At 39.3% G+C, this 14,914-nt stretch overlaps 1 pseudogene; it reads left to right on the forward strand.

The window, feature by feature from the left end:
* Positions 1–8,583: 8,583 nt before the first annotated feature.
* LOC110130935 (olfactory receptor 7E178-like) lies at positions 8,584–13,776 on the forward strand (annotated as a pseudogene).
* The last annotated feature ends 1,138 nt before the right edge of the window (positions 13,777–14,914 follow it).

Consider the following 14,914-nt stretch of genomic DNA (forward strand, 5'->3'; position numbering starts at 1 on the left):
TCCTTATCTTGCTACTTCTGTTATTTGTACATAATGGCCTGCCTCAGGGAGATAACCTGACCCAGCTCACCTGTGAAGGACTGTGACACATTCTTAAATTCTTTGTGTAGCAAAGGGCATGGTGCCCCTCCTCTGCTGCTTATGGGAGTGGCCCAGAAATTCACATCTGGGGAGGCTGGAATCACAGATAGATGTGACACCTTTGTTTGGTGATATGACAAGAGATATTCCATCTCATACCACCCAAGAAATGACTTGTAAGGAAGTCAAATTAACACATCCCCCTGCCTGAGGCTTGCCATTCTAGGAGATATTTGCAAGGATTGAATAGTCTTTTTACTTTGTTTCCTCACCACAATCACCACCAGCACCCCCACCACCCCTCTCCCGCCCCTCACTATCTCTGATCCATAAAGAACCTGGTTTTGAGGTCCCAGCAAGATGGTTATTTTGAGGCACTAGACTGCCATCTTCTCTGCCAGCTGGCTCATGAATAAAGTCCCCTCCTTATCCCAACACCTTGTCTAGGTTTTATTGGCCTATCATGTGGTGAGCAGAGCAAGCTTGAACTTGAGAACAGTTATCAACCAGGAATCAACTCAGATAACAATATAGAGGTTCAGAGGTACTAAGTACTCATTATATATTTCTAGATAGCAAGTAGAGCAGATAGGATTTTAAATTATATTGTGCACAACTTAGCAACAAAGCAATAACAAGGAATCTTTAAAAAAGGTTAATGACAGACAGAAATGGAGAGATGTCAATCAAAGGGTATGAACTTTCAGTTGGGAGATAAAAGAGTTCTGGGCATCTAACCTATATAGCATAGTGACTATAGTTATTAACACTATATTGCATATTTGAAATTCTCTAAAAGAGTAGATCTTAAATATTTTCACCACACACAAAAAGTGACAACTATGTGAGGTAATAGATGTGTTAATTACCTCTCCTTTGGTAATCATTTCACATGTATGTATGTATCAAATTGCAATGCTGTATACCTTAGATATATACCATTTTAATTTGTCAAATATATCACAATAAAACTGGAATAAAATTTAAAAAAATAAAAATAAAAAAATAAAAAAGGTTAATGATACCAAGTCTATAGCTTGTTCAGTCGCTCAGTCATGTCCAGCTCTTTTCAACCCCTTGGACTGCAGCACGCCAGGCTTCCCTGTCCTTCACTACCTCCCAGAGCTTTTTCAAACTCATTTCCATTGAGTCAATAAAGCCATCCAACCATCTCATCCTCTGTCACCCCGTTCTCCTTTTGTCTTCAATCTTTCCCAGTATCAGGGTCTTTTCCAAGGAGTCGGCTCTTCACATCAGATGGCCACAGTATTGGAGCTTAAGCTTCAGAATCGGTCCTTCCAATGAATATTCAGGGTTGATTCCATTTAGGGTTGACTGGTTTGATCTCTTGGCTGTTCAAGGAAGGCTCAAGAGGCTTCTACAGTACCAAAGTTCAAAATTAGTATAGCTGACATCATTCCCCTGCTCATTTTCATCACTTTCATGATCACTGATCACTTTGGAATACTTAAGGGACAGTTGTTTGTTTTTGTTTTATGGTTTTTTTTTTTTTTATTTTGGCCATGCCATGCTGCTTAGGGGAAACCGTGAGCAGGGATCGAACCTGTGCCCCTGCAGCAGAAATATGGATATCTAACCACTGGGCCCACAAGGGAATTCCCCTAGGAGATTGTTTACAGGGACTCATTTCCTGCTCCAGTGAGGTAGATGCCAGTGGGCACTAGAGTCCAGGTGGGAGGAAAACAGAAATCTAAATAAGAGTTCCAGAATCCCCACCAGAACCAATAGCATAAACTCCATGGGCCTCTGAGCTGACTGCCAATGGTACCCTACCATCTTCTACTCCAACTGTGCTTCTTATCCTGATGATCAAGACACAACCCTCCCCCAGTCCCTCCTGTATCCAGTATCTCCAATGGTACTCACTGTGCTGCACTGCCTTTATGCTGGCTCATGACAAAGGACTGACAATCCACTGCCCTTCCCATTCTTGGCGAGTGGTGAAGCTTCAGGCTTCATTCTCTGGACTGGCAGAAAGACAGAGCTAGGCATGAACCTCTTGATGCAGACAATGACTCTGGGAATAGAAGACACATATACAGATGCAACTGTACAAGGACTTGCAAACTGAAAGCTTGCACAGCACAGGCTGATTATTTGAAGTTGTGTGGGCTTGAAGAGTTGATGCACAGAGTTCCTAATTAGCCAAATTGGTCCATGTGATCTCAGTCTCTGAGGATTTGTTGATGTTAATTGTACTGGATTATAGGAAAAGTAAATGCTCTTTGTAGGGACTAAGGATTTCCACTTCTTAGGAGGAATCTTGCCTGTACTTCTCCTTCTGACTTTCAGGTTTAATACACCTTAATGAAAAATTCAGACTTACTATATGGGTATGTGTTAGTTTCAGGTATCAGCACGCCAGGCCTCCCTGTCCATCACCAACTCCTGGAGTTTACTCAAACTCATGTCCATTGAGTCGGTAATGCTATCCAGCCATCTCATCCTCTGTCGTCCCCTTCTCCTCCTGCCCCCAATCCCTCCCAGCATCAGGGTCTTTTCCAATGAGTCACTTCGCATCAGGTGGCCAAAGTATTGGAGTTTCAGCTTCAGCATCAAGTTTCAGGTACAGTGCAAAGTGATACCTATACACATATGTATAAATTATATATATATATATATATATATATATATATACCCTTTTTCAGATTATTTTCCATTATAGGTTATTACAAGATATTGAATATAGTTCCCTCTGCTATATACAGTAGGTCCTTGGATGTTTATTTAATATATAGTAGTGTGTACATGTAAGTTTCAAAGTGCTAATTTATCTCTCCACCCCCACTGCTGTTATTCCCTTTGGTAACCCATAAGTTTGTTTTCTATGTCTATGATTCTATTTCTGTTTTGTAAATAAGTTTACTTGCATAATTTTTGAGAATCTACATTAAGTGATATCATATGATATTTGTTTTTCTCTGTCTGACTAACTTCGCTTAGTATGATTATCTCTATGTCCATTCATGTCCCTGCAAATGGAATTATTTCATTCTTCTTTATGGCTGAGCAATATTCCCTTGAGTATATCACATCTTCTTTATCCATACATCTGTCAACAGACACTTAAGTTGCTTCCATGTCTTGGCTTTTGTAAATAGTGTGCTAAGAACATTGTATGTATGTATATATCTTTTTGAATTAAAGTTATCCCTGGATATTTGCCTAGGAGTGGGATTGCAGAATTATGTAGTAAATTTATTTTTAGTTTTCTAAGGAACATCCATACTGTTCTCAGTATGGCTGCACCAATTTATATTTCCACAGACTTACTTTTTAAAATAACATATGTTACTTAAATTGAAGAAGGAAATGCAACCCACTCCAGTATTCTTGCCTGGAGAATCCCCATGGACAGAGAAGCCTGGCGGGCTACAGTCCCTGGGGTCGCAAAGAGTCAGACATGACTGATGCAACTTAGCACAACACTTAAATGGGCAGAGAATCTTAAAAAAGGATATATGTATCTGTATCACTGATTCACTCTGTTGTACACTAGAAACTAACACAACATTGTAAAGCAACCATACTTCAATAACAATTAATTAACATATATCAAAATATGAGTTTATCATCATCAAATGTGTTCAAATGACCAAGAAATTTAGGGAAAATTAGGTCTTCTATATCAAGAATCTGATGGTATATGTCCTGAAATGTTAACTGAAAGTTAATGTTTGTGTCTTTAAGGACAACTCTTTTTTTATTGTGAAAGGAACACTTAGCATGAGATCTGCCCTTTTAACAAATCTCAAAGTGTTCATATATTATTGTTAACTGTAGGTGCAATGTTGTAGAGCAGATCTCTAGAATTTATTAATTTTAATTGACTGAATATTTATGCCCTTTAAGTAGCAACCCTCCAGTTGCTCCTCCTCTTGGCCCCTGGCAGCCACCACTCTACTCTATGATTTTGTGGATTTGACTCTGTTAGATAAATTATGGAGGTAGAATTAGGCAGTATTTGTCTTTCTATGATTAGTTTATTTCTCTTGACATAATATCCTAAAGTCACCCATGTTGTTGCAAATGACAAGATTTCCTTCTTTTTTCAGGCTGAAGGGTATTCTCATTTCCTTATCCTGTCATCTGTCTATGACCTTTAAGTTGTTCCCAGACCTTGGTTATTATAAGTAGTACAGCAATGAACATAGAAATGCTACTATTTCTTTGAGATCGTGATTTCAGTTCCTTTGGTTTAAATACTAAGAAATGGAATTGCTGGATCATATAGAAGTTCTATTTTTAATTTTCTAAGGACCCTTCATACTGTTTCCCATAGTGGTTACCACATTTTTTTATTTACACCAACAATGCACAAAGGTTCCAATTTCTCCACATCCTTGCCAGCACTGTTGTCTTGGATTTTGTTTTCTTTTTTTTTTTTTCAGCCATATTGACAGGTATAAAGTGATATCTCAGTGTGGTTTTGATTTGCATTTCCCTGATGAATAGTGATACTGAGAGACTTTTCATATACCTGTTAGCCATTTGTATATCTCCCTGGAAGAAATGTCTATTTAAGAAATTAGCCCATTTAGGGAGGCTTCCCTAAGCAGTCCAGTGGTTAAGACTTCAAAGGAGTGTAGGTTCGATCCCTAGTCAGGGAACTTAGATCCCACATGCTGCACAGTGCATCAAAAATAAATAAATAAATAACACAGAACCAATTTTTTGTGATGTTTGTGATGACACAAACAGATGGAGAGATATACAATGTTTTTGGATTGGAAGAATCAATATTGTGAAAATGATTATACTATCCAAAGCAATCTATAGCTTCAATGCAATCCCTATCAAATTACCAAAGACATTTTACTAGAACTAGAGCAAAAAATTTACAATTTGTATGGAAACATAAAAGATCCCAAATAGACAAAGCAATCTTGAGAAAGCAAAAACAGAGCTAGAAGAATCAGGCTCCCTGACATCAGATCATACTACAAATCTACAGTAATCAAAACATATGGTAATGGCATGCAGGTGCTAAGTCACTTCAGTCATGTCCAACTCATTGCAGCCTTGTAGACTGTAGACTGCCAGGCTCCTCTGTCCATGGGATTCTCCAGGCAAGAACACTGGAGGGGGTTGCCATGCCCTCCTCCAGGGGATCCTCCAAATGCAGGGATTGAACCCTGGTCTCTTATGTCTCCTGCACTAGCAGGTGGGTTCTTTACCACTAACACCACCTGTACATCAAAGGACTAGGATAGAAAGCCCAGTGATAAACCCACACACCTTTGGTCACATTTCTTAGACAAAGGAGGCAAGAATATGCAATGGGGAAAAGACAGTCTCTTCAATAAGTGGTGCTGACAAAACTGGACAGCTACATGCAAAAGAATGAAATTAGAAAACTTTCTAACACCATATACAAAAAGAAACTCAAAATGGATTAAAGACCTAAATGTAATGCTGGACACTATAAAACTTTCATAGGAAAACAAAGGCAGAACACTCTTTGACATATATTACAGCAAGACACTTTTGGACCCATCACCCAGAGTAGTGAAACTAAAAACAAAACTAAAGAATTGGGACCTAATTAAACTTAAATCTTTTGCACAACAAAGGAAACCATAAACAATACAATAATGCAATCCTCAGAATGGGAGAAAATATTTGCATATGAAGCAACTGACAAAGGATGAGCAGCTCATGCAGCTCAATTTTTAAAAAAAAAAACAAAAAAAACCCAATCAGTAATATGGGTGGAACCTAAATAGACAGTTCTCCAAAGAAGACTTGGTGGTATAGTTCCTAGGTCGTGTCCGACTCTTGTGATCCCATGGACTGTAGCCTGCCAGGTTTCTCTGTCCATGGGATTTTCCAGGCAAGACTACTGGAGTGGGTTGCCATTTCCTCCTCCAAGGGATCTTCCCAACCCAGGGATCAAACACAGGTCTCCTGCACTGCAGGCAGATTCTTTACCAACCAAGCTATGAGGGAAGCCCAAAAATACAGATGGCCAACAAACACATGAAAAGATGCTCAACATCACTAATTATTCAGTTCAGTTCAGTTCAGTTCAGTTCAGTTCAATTCAGTCGCTCAGTCATGTTCGACTCTTTGCGGCCCCATGAATCACAACACGCCAGGCCTCCCTGTCCATCACCAACTCCCGGAGTTTACTCAAATTCATGCCCATCGAGTCGATGATGCCATCCAGCCATCTCATCCTCTGTCGTCCCCTTCTCCTCCTGCCCCCAGTCCCTCCCAGCATCAGGGTCTTTTCCAATGAGTCAACTCTTCGCATGAGGTGGCCAAAGTATTGGAGTTTCAGCTTCAGCATCAGTCCTTCCAAAGAACACCCAGGACTGATCTACTTTAGGATGGACTGGTTGGATCTCCTTGCAGTCCAAGGGACTCTCAAGAGTCTTCTCCAACACCACAGTTCAAAAGCATCAATTTTTCGGCACTCAGCTTTCTTCACAGTCCAACTCTAACATCCATACATGACCACTGGAAAAACCATAGCCTTGACCAGACGGACCTTTGTTGGCAAAGTAATGTCTCTGCTTTTTAATATGCTATCTAGGTTGGTCATAACTTTCCTTCCAAGGAGTAAGCGTCTTTTAATTTCAGAAATGCAAATCAAAGCTACAATGAGGTATTACCTCACAGCAGTCAGAATGTCTGTCATTAAAAAGTCTATGGACAATAAATGCTGGAGAGGATGTGGAGACAAAGGAACCTTCATGCACTGTCGGTAGGAATGTAAACTGATAAGCCACTATGAAGAACAGTATGGAGGTGCCTTTAAAAAGTGAAAATAGAACTACCATATGAGCCAGCAATCCCACTCCTGGGCATATATCCGGAGAAAACCATAATTCAAAAACACACATGCACCCCAGTGTTCATTGTAGCACTATTTACAATAGCCAGGACATGGGAGTAACCTAAATGTCCATCAGCAGAGGAATAGATAAAACAGATGTTGCAATTGCACATATATATAATGGAATATTTCTCAGCTACAAAAACAGTGAAATAATGTCAAATATTTTCATCAATATGGATGAACCTAGAGACTGTCATATTCAGTGAAATGAGACAGAGAAAGACAAATATTATGATATAACTTATATGTGAAATCTAAAAAAAAAAGGTAAAATGAATTTATCTACAAAATAGATATAGAGTTACAGATGTAGAAACTAAACTTGAAGTTACTATGGAGTAAGGGGGCGTGGGTTAAAAGGGAGATTGAAATTGACATATACCCACTACTATATATAAAATAAATAAATAATAAGGACTTACTGTACAGCACAGAGAGCTGTACTCAATATTTTGCAATGATCTACATGGTGGAAGAATCTAAAATAGAGTGGGTACATGTTTGTGTATAACTGGTTCAAATTGTTGTACACCTGACACTATCACAACATTGTAAATCACCTACAGTCTAATAAAACATTGTTAAAAGTGAAAAAGAACTTCCTAATAAGGCAATGTAATTCCACTGGAGAAAAACTTAGAAGTCAAGACTCATTCAAATTAGAGAAATAAAAATCTATAAATCTTCACAGTATAAAATGCCATCCAAAGCAAGGACTAAAACAATTAAAATAAAAATTTATACTTAGAGACAAATATTAACTGATAAAATGGAAAGTGCATCACATTTTTGGTATAGGAGTCATAATACCACATAGATTTCATGATTAATAAAATGGATTTACAAATATCAAAATCACACATTGCATGATTAAACTGAGGGAAAGAAGTCTGAATTTTGTCATCATCCTACAACTTGGAAGTAGGAAGCAACAAGTACAAGTGAACAACTTCCTGAGAAGAGGAGAGATCTAGACCCTTTCAAGGACATTCACTTTTCTCTTCCTGTTGCATTAATATTAACAAGTCTCCAGAGACTGGGACAACGTGAACCAGCTGGCGAATGATGAGCTTTGAGCATTGAGCCAAGAGGTCATACCATTGTGAATAACTGGCAGTGCATCCGGCTCATTAATTTGCCTGTTCTAGTATTGTGAGTCCACTCCTGTATCTCCATCCTTTGTAGGAACTCGCATCAGAAGGTTCAGCCTGAGTCTGTCTTCTTAGCCAGCCTGTGGAGGGACCCTGAGACTTCATCACACAACAGGCAGGAGAGGAGCAGTGAGTCTGTGCTCCTTGGTCATGTTCTAGCAGAGATGCAGCCCAGCCCAGTAAGTAAGACAGGGATGGATGAAACGACTGTTGGGAACATGAATTTTTCCACTATAAGACAAACATAACAGTTGGGATAGACAGGTGGGAGGGCACCAGTATACAAATTTCAGATTAGAGCCTTGTGAGCTTCATGATCTTTGCTCCAGTTGGGGTGTGAGAACTCTCACTCAGAGTCCTGCTTCCACCATCACTGGTTCTGACTCTAGCTGGCACCCCTCCCACCCGAGCAGCCAATGGGTCTCTGTAACCTTCCCGTGAGCCCTTCAATTCATTATGAAAGCAGTCATGGGGATACTGAGTAGAATGACATTAACCAATGTATCAGGTACTGTTATTCAAGGCTTCCTAAGTGACAGGCTCTGGGGTATGTTTTTGTGTTTCTTGGTTGATTACATCTGCATCATCTCTCCCAAATTATAAGTGCACACATTATTATTATTTTATTAAAAGGAAAGAAGGACAACATTTTTTTTTCACTGCCTGCCCTAGGCTCACCTCCAGGGATGTGTGAATCTGGTGGGCTGCAGGCGAGGCAGCCAGGCATAGGTCCCAGGCATGGGAGCTGCTAGAGGGCAGGTCCTGGCACCTGCCTGAAGCCTGGGCTGGTCGGCTCCCCACCAGGGTGTGGAGAAACATGGTGAATGCAGGGTGGAGGGGCTACAACAGTTGAGGGGCGCGCTCCTCCACACGTCTTTGCAGCTCCTCAAGAAGCACATTTTATGTCACATGTATCATGTCATGAGGTAGAAAATATTAAAACCTTTGGAAGCCAGTCACCCTGGGAAGGCTGATTCCAGACACAGGGCACCTGGGCTGCCTTCCTGTTTTCACCCAGTCCTGTCACTTCCCTGTCAGCCCTGGTAGAGACTCCCTGCTCATTGTGCCCTTCCCCTTGGAGTTTTCTGGAGGACACAGAAGAGGGGAGTAGGTAGCACCTGCTGCATCAACTTAGGAGGAATGTCTGAGATCACAGGCAAAGGTGATCTGAAATTTGGCACCTGAAATTTTCAGGGTAGATCTCTCTGTTGATGCTGTTCCTTGATTTCACTTCATCTATCCACTTTCTCCCCTGTATTTATAATCAACTGAATCAATCACGAAAAGAGACATAAATATCAGAGTCTTGGTTTCAGAAAACTGAAAACAGTTCAAAATAATATACCCCAGGTGTATCTGTTGTTATACCTCAGTACTCCTGCTGAAAACTTTCAGTAAGTCTGAAAACAGTGAAATTTAAGGCACAGGACTCAGAGAAGAAAACTGTAATTTTGAATCCTATAGCTCTACCAATTCTTAGTGTATTATGGGGAAATTTCTTAGAATCTGTGAGATTTAGGATTATCAACTGAGTTTATTCCTCATTGATACAAACCCCCTGAATTAGGACTAAACAAATAATTATTGCCCTCTATTCAATAACTATGTGATGGATGCATAAAGAAAGTGCAAAATACCTTTTTGATATTTTGTTCCTAATAATGATTATGGTACGTCTCACATCATCAGATTTAAACATTTGTTGATCTGATGTTATGAAACCATAACATCATCCCTGACAGGACATTTTATTTTTGTTTATACAAGTATATCCTTCAAATATAAATAGAACTAAGTGAGGGTCATTTATTTCTTATTCCCCAGAGCCTATAACTTGATGGCACAGAAGTGGCCCCAAGAATTTAAAAAAACTCAGTTAAGTGTTGAATAAACCCTTCCAGTTTTCACAGAAACAGAGTGTGGGCAATATAGGTTTTGCATAGTGCACCATTCGTGACAATGTTGTCATCCTTTTCAGAATATCCCATAGGACTAGAGACAAAATAAAATAGTATTTGTTTTTATGTCATGGACTTTCTATGGGACCTATTATTTTCCATTTAACCTGCAGATTTCAATGATTGAAAAACCATTTCAGAAGTTTTTATAAGTACAGTGGGGAAAAGGAGTCAGAAAATATAGGGACAGTACATTTTATTGCACTTGCAGAGACATATTTTAAAATTTCCTCCCATTCCACGCTCTGGTGCCCTGCGACAGGAAAGGCTTTGAACTCATCTATCATATAATCCATGCTGCGGCTGCTGCTGTTTGCTTACTAAGGTGGTGTCCAGCTCTATGCAACCCTGTGGACTGTAGCCCACCAGGCTTCTCTGTCCATGAGATTTCTCAGGCAAGAATAGTGGACTGGGTTGCCATTTCCTTCTCCAGGCGATCTTCCCAACTCAGTGATCAAACCCACAATTCCTGCATTGGCAGGAGGATTCTTTACCACTGAGCCACCTGGGAAGCCCTATAGTCCCCTTAGAAAGGTCAGTTATTATCTAATTCACAGATAAGGAATCTGCCCAGATGTGTTTATATTATTTATTTTGAATGTTTCTCAATTAAGTCATAGTATGACATGCCAAAATAATGAACCTGAATTACTTTGAGGCAGCAGAAGCAAGAGAATTGCAATCTCTTGATCAGGAAGGACTCACATGAAAATCTGTTAGTAGACGTAAGGCAGGTTGTGGGACCTTCCCCAGGTGCTAAACTCATCAACCATAGATAGGAGGGTTTAGACCAGGAAAGGAAGACCACCAGGTCCATGAAAATGGGCTCAACATGGCTCATACCAGGAAACTCAAGTCAAAAACCCAATCAAATACCACTTTTCATGTGTTAGGGTGTTTATTATAAAGAAAAAAGAAAAGTGCTATGGAGAATGTGGAGATAAGGGAACTGTTGTGTGTGGTTGGTAAGAATGAACATTGGTACAGTCATTACAGGAAAGAGAATGGAGGTTCCTTAACAACTAAAAACTTACTAATTGAAATAGAACTACCATAGGATCCAGCAACCCCACTTCAGGATATATGCCAAAGAAGAAATTATCAGCTCTTACATGTCATTATGATATTATTTGAAATAGTGAAACCATGAAAACCCTTGAAGTATCTGTTGACAGATGAATAAAGAAAATGTGGTATGTATATATGTGTGTATATGTAACCAATGAAATACTATTCATCCAGGAAAAGAAGGAAATCCTGCCATTTGTGACAACATGGATGGACCTGGAGAATATTATGCTTATTAAAATACATACACCAGACATAGAAAGTCAATACCATATGATCTCACTTACGTGTGGAAGTTAAGAAAAGCAAACACTTAGGGCCATAGATTAGAACTGTAGTTGTGAGGAGATGGTGATGGAGAAAGTAGGGAGATGTTGCTCAAAACATACAAACTTTCAGTTACAAATGAATATATTCTGGGGAGCTAGTACACAGCCTGGTGACTACAGCTAATAATTTTGTATTATATTCTTCAAATATGCTAAGAGAGATCTCCTTAACTATTACTATAAACACACACGCATAAATAAAAACTATGTAAGGTGACAAATACGTTAATTAACCTGACTATGGTAACCATTCACAATGTGTACATATATTGAATCATCATTTTGGACATCTTTTAAGAAATTTCCCATTGCACAACCCAAAGATATGCAATTTTGTCAGTCAACTTCAGTAAACTGAACAAAGAAAAACAATGACATAGTTAATCTGCCAGTACAGAGTAAGGTCCAAAAAAAGTAAAGTGGTCTCACATATCAGACATTTTACTGAGATGGAATTGGATTGAAACAAATAAGCCTGTATAAAATAAAAAAATTTCAAGTAGGTTTCTTAAATTTTGTTACCTACTTAATCATTGACAGTCCTTGGTACACTGATAACATCTTCATAGTCACAAACACTGTATTATGTGCACTTAATTAAACCATACTGATTGAAATTTGAATTCCACCAAAGTCAAAGATGTGAAGTATATATTAAGTGACTTTTAAACATAACCCTGATATTTGAGTAATCACTCATTTCATGAAAGAGGGAAGACAAGAGAAACCAAAGAATGAGAAAACTTTGAATAGCATATAAAATATTTTCTGAGTATGAACTTCAGCTTTAATTTAGAACCTAGATGACATAGTCCTGTGTTTCATAGCATGCATGCTAAGTCACTGCAGTCATGTCCGACTCTGTGCAACCCCATGAACATCAGCCCACCAGACTCCTCTGTCCACAGGATTCTCTAGGCATGAATACTGGAGTGGGTTGCCATTTCCTTCTCCATAGAGATTTGTAAATATTCTATAGAATTGCATTTGAAAAAAAATAACTATATCTAAGTCTCTTTATATTGAAATGATATTTTTCCTTAAAGGGTGAAGTTTCTCATTCTGTATTATGTCAAAAAATGTAAGCTGTATTTAACTGAGATCATGGATGTGCCTGTGTTACCTCTAATGTGCTTTCCCTTTCATCTTTCAGTGAAGTTTTATAAAGTAAGACTTTATGGACAGAGGTGAATAACACAGAAACCAAAAAGGAAACAGTTCTAAGCAGATAGAAACTGTCATAATGAGAAATATTGCTGAAGGAACTGGGGTGTATGATCTTAGAAATGAATTGCTTGAATCCAAAATATAGACACAGTGTTCGATGCCCGTTACTTAATTCCTATTTTTTCATCCCTCTTTTATTTTTTCCAAAGGTGTCTAATCTACACAGAGCTAGAAATCTAACCAGTGTCTCAGAATTCTTCCTCCTGGGCCTCTCAGATGATCCAGAATTACAGCCTTTTCTCTTTATCCTCTTTCTGTCTATGTACCTGGTCACCATTTTAGGGAACCTGTTCATCATCCTGGCTGTCACCTCTGACCCCCACCTCCACACCCCCATGTACTTCTTCCTCTCCAACCTGTCTTTGGCTGATATTGGTTTGGTCTCCACCACAGTCCCCAAGATGATTGTGAACATCCAAACTCACAGCAGAGTCATCTCCTATGAAGGCTGCCTGACACAGATGTCTATTTTTCTCCTTTTTGGATGTATGGATGGTACTCTTCTCACTGCAATGGCTTATGACTGGTTTGTGGCCATCTGTCATCCACTGCACTACATGGCCATCATGAGCCCACGCCTCTGTTGCCTGTTAGTTTTGGTGTCCTTTTTTGTTAGTCTTTTGGAGTCACAGCTGCACAACTGGATTGCATTACAACTCACCTGCTTCAAAGATGTAGAAGTTTCTAATTTCTTCTGTCACCCTTCTCAACTCCTCAAGCTTGCTTGTTGTGACACTTTCACCAATAACATAATCATGTATACTGCTGGTGCCATCTTCGGTTTTCTTCCTATCTCAGGGATCTTTTTCTCTTACTGTAAAATTCTCTCCTCTGTTCTGAGAGTCCCCTCATCAGGTGGCATGAATAAAGCCTTCTCCACCTGTGGTTCTCACCTGGCTGTTGTTTGTTTATTTTACATAACAGGCATTGATGTGTATCTCAGTTCAGCCATCTCACAACCTTCTAGGAAGTTTGCAGTGGCCTCAGTGATGTACACTGTGCTCACTCCCATGCTGAACCCCTTCATATACAGTCTCAGGAACAAGGGCATCAAAAGGGCCATGCGGAGGTCTCTCAGCAAAATGTTCTACACTTAGTACCTGTGTTATGCATTTGGAGGGTAAGTTGCAAAATGTAGCAAAATTAAATCTAGACCTGAAAAGTCTACCTCTCTCATACATCATTTTTTGTAGCTCTCATGGCTTTACTTCTCCTTTTGCTTAACCTCATATTTAAATATTACTTTTCTTTTATGCCTTTAATGTGATGGGTGAGATTTCTAGGATTCTTGTGCATCAAATGCATTCCTTGGCTGAATGTTTTTTTCTTTTTTTTTTTAAATTGGGAGGTAATTGCTTTACAATATTGTGTTGGCCTCTGCCATACATCAACATGAATCAGCCATAGGTATACATATGTCCCCTCCCCCTGAACCTCACTCCCATCTCCTACCCCATTCCACCCCTCTAGGTTGTCACAGAGCACTGGGATGAGCTCCCTGTGTCACATAGCAAATTCCCACTTGCTGTCTGTTTTCCCTATGGTCATGTATATATTTCCATGCTACTCTTTCAATTCAACCCACCCTCTCCTTCCCCTACTGTGTCCACAAGTCTGTTCTTTCTGTCTGTGAGTCCATTACTGCCTTGACTGAATCTTACTACATCTACAAAGATTATATAGATTATCTTTGGTGGCCCAAGCATCCTTGAAACATGAATAACTCCCTTTTAATAAATTGAAAATTTATGTTTTTCACAGCTATTGTGTATTTTCCACAGTAAATTCTATTTTTCAAATCTGTTTACCTAGGTTATGTTGAGTATTTGTGTCACTGCTTCTCAGCCTTGGGTTTTATTGAAATCATCTGGGAACTTTAAAATACTGTTCACTGGGTCTAACCACCATCACATATTCTGATTTAATTAGACTTGGGTGTGGTCTGAGCACAAGGAATTTTAAAAGCACTCAAGTGGTTCTGGTATATGGCCAAGTTGAAAACTACCAACGCAAATCAGATCTTTCATTCAAAGGTGACCTGTATACCCTGGGTCCTAACTGCTCATGAACAAATGCTGAACATCCAGAAGAGAACAGAGCTCAGAGGGGAAGCTATGGAGACCCTGATGTAGTAATAGACAATGTGTTTACCAAGTTATTTCTGATTATTTTCTTCACTTAGCTTCTCTACATCATACAGCTAGGCTTTGCTCTGGGGTGGGGCTTTTGAAATCA

Source organism: Odocoileus virginianus, chromosome 3 (genome assembly GCF_023699985.2).
Source record: "Odocoileus virginianus isolate 20LAN1187 ecotype Illinois chromosome 3, Ovbor_1.2, whole genome shotgun sequence".
Taxonomy (NCBI): Eukaryota; Metazoa; Chordata; class Mammalia; order Artiodactyla; family Cervidae; genus Odocoileus; species Odocoileus virginianus.